Below are 6,092 nucleotides of genomic sequence, written 5' to 3'. Positions count from 1 at the left end.
GCAAGAATTCTCATTGTATTCAAATTGAGAAAAAGGTATCTTACATAAAGAAAAATAGAGCTTATATAAAACTTTCTATAACTGAATAGCTGTTACAAAACCAACAGAAAAAAAAACAAAAAAAATAAACTATAACTGCTGATGTCAACTATTAGAAAAACATAAACTAAAAGGGAAATATCTAGTAATAATCCCCGTCAAGTTGGGCAGTGAAGTTCACAAATTCCCAACTTGGTAACAAAAATGTCAAAAGAGGTGTGATGAATAGGTTTAGTGAAAGCGTCAGCAAGCTAGGCTTAGGTAAAAATAAGAAGTAGGTAAATTAAGCCTTGTTGAATTTTGTCGAGAATAACATGGCCAAAGCTCTATATCCAATTGCAGAGGAAGAACAGGAAACAGTAGTCTGCTTCTTTGATTTCCAAGAGATCAATGAAGAGTCAACAAAAACTGAAAAGCCAATGATAGATCTTCTGGTATCCAAACAGCAAGCTCATCTGAATTGGCAAAGGCTGAGAGTCTAAGGTCTGATGAAGCAAAGAAGAACAAGCCATGAGCAGGGGATCCATTGAGGTAATGAAAGATTCTTTGAGCAGCATTGTAATAAGTATCAAGAGGTTTGCATAGAAATTGGCTGAGTTGTTGTACACATAATCAATATCTTGCTTGATGATGGTGAGATGCAAAAGTTTGCCAACTAACTGCCAGTAACCAGCAGCATTACATAAAAGTTGTCCATGATTTGCTTGAAGTTTAATAGAAGAATTAGAAGGAGTGTTAGTAGGTTTAGAACCAATCAAACCACTGTCATGGAGAAGTTCAAGAATATATTTTCTCTTATTCATGTGAATTTCAGATTTGGACCTTGCAATTTCAAGGCCGAGAAAGTACCTTAAAGATCCTAGGTCTTTGATTTTAAATTTGGTATCTAAGATGTGCTTAAGATGATTAATTTCTGCCATATCATTGCTAATTAAAACAACATCATCCAGCTAAACAAATAATGCAGTAAAAGAAGTAGAAGCAGATTTGACAAACAAAGCTTGATCTGCAGAACATTAATCGTAATTAAGAGAAAGAAGAGTAGCAGATAAGGTACTATGCCATTGTCAACAAAGGGGAAGTAAACTAGGAGGAGGGACAATGTAAACCTCCTCATGAAGCTCTCCATGAAGGAAAGCATTGTTGACATCCAGTTTCTCCCAAAACCATCCTTTAATAGCTACCATAGCAGGGGAAAATATGTAGTAATAAGTTTATTGATACTGTCTAAGAAGCAATGATTCTTACTCTTTATCTTTTCTAGTATGCCAACTTTCAGCAAAGTAGATTTTGGAATGAGTAAACTCTTGAATAGAGAAAAGAGGCTAAGTAGTCTCAACACAAACCTTTTAACATTACTCCATATAACCACGGGAAGAAAAATTAAGGGCAGGGAATATATTCTTGATATCGTAAAGTAAACAAAAAATTTCAAGGTTACAGAATACATTAAATAAAAACACAAAAGGATTGAAACTATGTTCTCTGTAATTTGGTGTAGCTTTTTATGATTGCAGTGCCACAAGAGGAAGACTATATCTGCCACAAGATGAATTGGTAACAGCTAGGCTTTTAGATGATGACATTTTCCTGGGTAAAGTTATAGATAAACCTAGTAAATTCATGAAGGGATAGATAAAGAGGACAAGGATGTTTTTTGATGAGGCAGAGAAAGGAGTTGCAGAGCTAAACCCTGCTAGCAGGTGGCCAGTGTGGGCATCCACAAATTCCTAAACAAAAACAAATTCAACAAATTGCCATTTTAGAGTTTAACGGAATATTATCTTTCCATCTTCTCAATGAAGTAAATCCTTGATTGTACAAATTAACAAAGATGAGGAAGAGCTTGAGCTTCCTTTCTTTGATCAAGCTACAATTACCCAAAGCAACTTATGGCTTCTCAATTAACAATATATATGGTAATCACATCAAAACCATTAAACTATATACAATAGCTATTTACTCATTAAACAAAACATAATAACTACTTACCCTTTTGTGGTGCTTTCCTTTTTCAATCCCAAAAGCTTCCTCCACTTATCTTACCCTTCAAATACTTTGCAGTCCTATATCACACAAATCCAACTAGAGAAAACCATATCAAACATATATATAATTAATAATATAAATTATATGTTATAGTCCTTAAAGATTGCGTAAACATACCTTAACACGCCTCTGAATGTTCACTCAATGTCCTAAAAATGCACCAAAGTATGGATTCAGGTTTCATACCTCACCGAGAATAAAGAAAGATATTGGTTTCAAGTTTTCATTTCAAGATTGGTGCTATATTTTTACAAAATGGGTACGTAATAAGTGAATGATGATGTGGGAACATTAGCTGAAACATGGGTTTATTAAATTTAGTTAGTTGAAAACCTCCATTACAAAGAAAAATGAAAAATATTCATCAACGACCACAAGACATTTCCCAGGTATAGGTGAAAATCCATTCATCATGTACTTAATCTAATGGCATTAAGAAATTATCTCAATATAAGAATCCAATAATAACTGAATGGTTCACCTAAGCAAAAGATGGAATAAATGATTATGGGCATGGTCAAAGATGATCTCTATGACCACGGTAGTGTTTGAGATATTGGGTTTGGACCTACTTAGGACATCCTTTTACGAGGGAAAGGAACTCACTCACCTTTGGTTCCTTCACTAAGGGCCTTCGCAACTCCAAATGGTATGTCTCAGCCCTGCATACCACTGACAATCTTCTTAAACCGCCAAACACTAGCCTCAATTGATGTTTCCTAACACTCCAACCACAGCTTGCGAGACCAACCACAAATGTGTCAAATAAAACAAAAAAAAAATACAATATTAGGGCTTGCGATTTTCACCAGTTAACGATTTCATCGAATACTAAGCATTAGGATTAGGGTTTACTTACCAGATGGAGATACTCCTTCAACGTTCAACTACGGCACCCGACCGAACAACGAAATTGCTTGGTGAACGCCACAACACGACGGACAGCTCAATACAGAGAGAGGAGACAGAAGCAGAGCACGACGGACAGCGACAATGAAGAGGGTTGGAGAGAGGGACAGGGAGAGCGAAGACGGCTCGAAAGAGGGATGGCGAGAGCGAAGACGGCTCGAGAGAGAAAGGACTCGAGGGTTTAAGAGAGAGACAAAGATGGCTCGAGGGTTCAACACAAACAGCAAAGCTCCACGGTTCGAGAGAATGATATTTTTCAGCTTCTAATTAATCCAAAATATTTGTTTTAAAAAAAATATTGTTGAAATCCGTATATAACATAATGCATTCTACTTACATACGGTTCATGGAAATTACATAGGGATATATCCTTAGGTATTTTTCCCACCACCACGCGCCAACTTTATGTACAGAAATTATATACGGATTTTTCTATATATAAAAATTCGTATATAATATCCGTATATAATACTTTTCTGATATCCGTATATAATTTCTGTATATAATACCTGATTTATATACGAATTTAAATCCGTATATAATGTTCCGTATGTAATTCCATTATTTCTTGTAGTGCCTACTCATCTTTCTAGGGTTCTATCTTTCACTATTTCATTGTATTTCATCTAGTTTCACCATGAATATGGTGAACTAAACTCTATATTGTTGTTGGGGAATCAATGTAATCTTTTGAAGCTCTCATATATGGAATTTTGTGTTTAAACATCATATCTATGATACATGCTTTCTTTCATCTTTAGTTAGGGTTTTTCCTCTTTGCTCAAAGCATGCATTGTTTAACTCATTCGATGTCATGATATTTTGTTTTATTGATATGGACACATACGGTAAAATCTATATCCGGGGAAATTCTCCCAAAAGCAGTATTGCCTAGACATAGGGATATGAGGGTTGGTTGCCTTTAAGCTTTTGTGCTTCAGAATTAATTATTAGGGATGCTAGGGATTGTATGAACTCATAATTAAGGATAGGCTTTCTTCGCCGAGACATCGGGTTTAAGGTAATTTAGAGAGTGACATTAACATTGATGAAAAGAATGATGAATTCCTAAAATATATGAGAGTGGATAAGATGAAATTGATTTCCCCAACAACATACTCATCCATATAATTCATTTCAAGTGTTTGTGTTCCTCTTTTCCATTGATCAAAACTCATGCATACATGTTTAGTTATTGTCTTTTGCTTTTGAAACCTCAAGAATTTGTTCATAAGTCTTAAATAATCAAGAAATCATATAACTAAGTAGGCCGTGAGTCCTTTGGGAGAACGATACTTGGTCTTACCGAGTTTATAACTTGATACGATTCGGTCACACTTGTCGAGGGTTAAACAAGTTTTTGGCGCCGTTTTTCGGTGTTCATAAATTTGTCATCAGCGCTCAGCCGTGGCGGTAGCACTCCAAAACTCACTATTTTTGCTGTTTTTCTTGTTTTTTTGGTTGATTCAGCTCTATACAGCTCTATGTATTGTTGGAGATTCTTCTAAGCACATTATTAGCTACAAAATAAAGGGAATTTAGTGATAAAATCATAAAGTATAACCTCTACTCACTTATTCACAAAACTAAAGCAAAAACATGAGTTTAAGGAAGCTTCTAAGTCAAAAAGGGTGCGTTTAGTATCAAAATTATATCACAGATAACCGTATTTTCAACCGTTATCACCCCCCATGTGCCAGTATATATTACATTCAATGATGCACTAGAGATCATTGGGGGAGACAAGATGTTGAATATTTCTATCCTTCAACTATGGTGCATGTAAGATAGTTAATTTTGTCTTCCATATTAGTTTTATTTAGATTCTTAGTTTCTAACAACTTAACTTTGTTATTTTAGGTACATGAACATGGTCATTCTGGACAAAAGTCGGTCTTCCATGTACGAATTTGTTGAACCTCAGGCCATCCATCCTTCTAGTAACACAATTGAGACCAAACAAAATTATTTGCAGACATGGAGGGCTAAGTCAAATAGAGACGTATACCTTGTGCCATACATTGATGGGTATGTGTTGTTCTATGTAAAAGTTCATTAAAGTCTACTTAATTAGTTTACTAACTATTTATGATTCATAATAGGTTCCACTGACAATTAATGGTCATCATTCCCAGACAATGTCAAATTATATGGTTTTGTTCATTGCACAAGAAGATGAAAACTGACTCGAGAAACATGCTTCAAGGATAAGTGTTTCTCTTTTTATGTTTCAAATTTGTGTTGACCTTCAATTGTTATGATAAATATACTTATATTAATATTACATTGTGTTTTCAATGTAAATAGAGTTATGGGTAAATCTCGAAGTCAACTAGTTCAAATCCTGTATCCAAAGGTTGTAAGTCATTTATAGTTCTAATTCATTTTCCATGTTAATTAATTATCTAAATGCTTGACTATTTAATTTCTCATTTTAGTGTAACAAGAAAATAGATTCATGGGAATGTGGCTACTATGTCATGTCTTGGATTAAGACCATCATTTGAGCACTGGAATGAGGTAATGATGCTTACCTTCAATACATTACAAATCAAATTCATCTTTCAACATATGAAAACATAATGAATCTTTCTTCATTTTACAACACTTCAAGAGTACATCTCTTATACCAGAGGACGCAATTAAGAAGATAAGACAGGAGTAGACAACTTATCTTTTGCAAAGATGGACCTAGGAAGATTTATTATTGTTGTTGAACATTTACATTTAGTTTAATTTTAACTTTTGATAGTTTAGGTTTTGGATTGTTTTTTAGTACTTTGTTAACTTGAAATGCATATATATATATATATATATGTATATATATATATATATATATATATATATATATATATTACACTATGTTGGGACAAATTTTTGTTTTTCAGGTGTGGTTTTATTGCAAAAATAAATTAGTTTTTTTAAAAAAAACACCTAATAGATGTCTGTTAGTGTACAGTCCGACATCTATAGAAGTCTATCAGTGTACGCATAAACGTCCAATGGACTACATAGGCTGAGCACGTTCTAGGGTCTTAGATGTCTGATCTGCGCGGTCAGACGTCTAGACGTCTGACCTGTACAATCAGACTTCT

General features: G+C 34.2%; 1 long non-coding RNA gene across 1 annotated transcript; it reads right to left on the bottom strand.

The window, feature by feature from the left end:
- Positions 1-2,030: 2,030 nt before the first annotated feature.
- On the bottom strand, positions 2,031-2,907 carry LOC128197965 (uncharacterized). The gene is made up of 3 exons (XR_008250730.1): positions 2,699-2,907; positions 2,206-2,237; positions 2,031-2,105 (listed from the first exon to the last, which is right to left on the bottom strand). It is a non-coding gene; the product is annotated as an uncharacterized LOC128197965 (long non-coding RNA).
- Between the last annotated feature and the right edge of the window lie 3,185 nt (positions 2,908-6,092).

The sequence above is a fragment of the Vigna angularis genome, chromosome 7 (genome assembly GCF_016808095.1).
Source record: "Vigna angularis cultivar LongXiaoDou No.4 chromosome 7, ASM1680809v1, whole genome shotgun sequence".
NCBI classification, from domain to species: domain Eukaryota; kingdom Viridiplantae; phylum Streptophyta; class Magnoliopsida; order Fabales; family Fabaceae; genus Vigna; species Vigna angularis.
The sequence above is the reverse complement of the archived record's forward strand: the minus strand, read 5'-3'. Positions and strand labels throughout refer to the sequence as shown.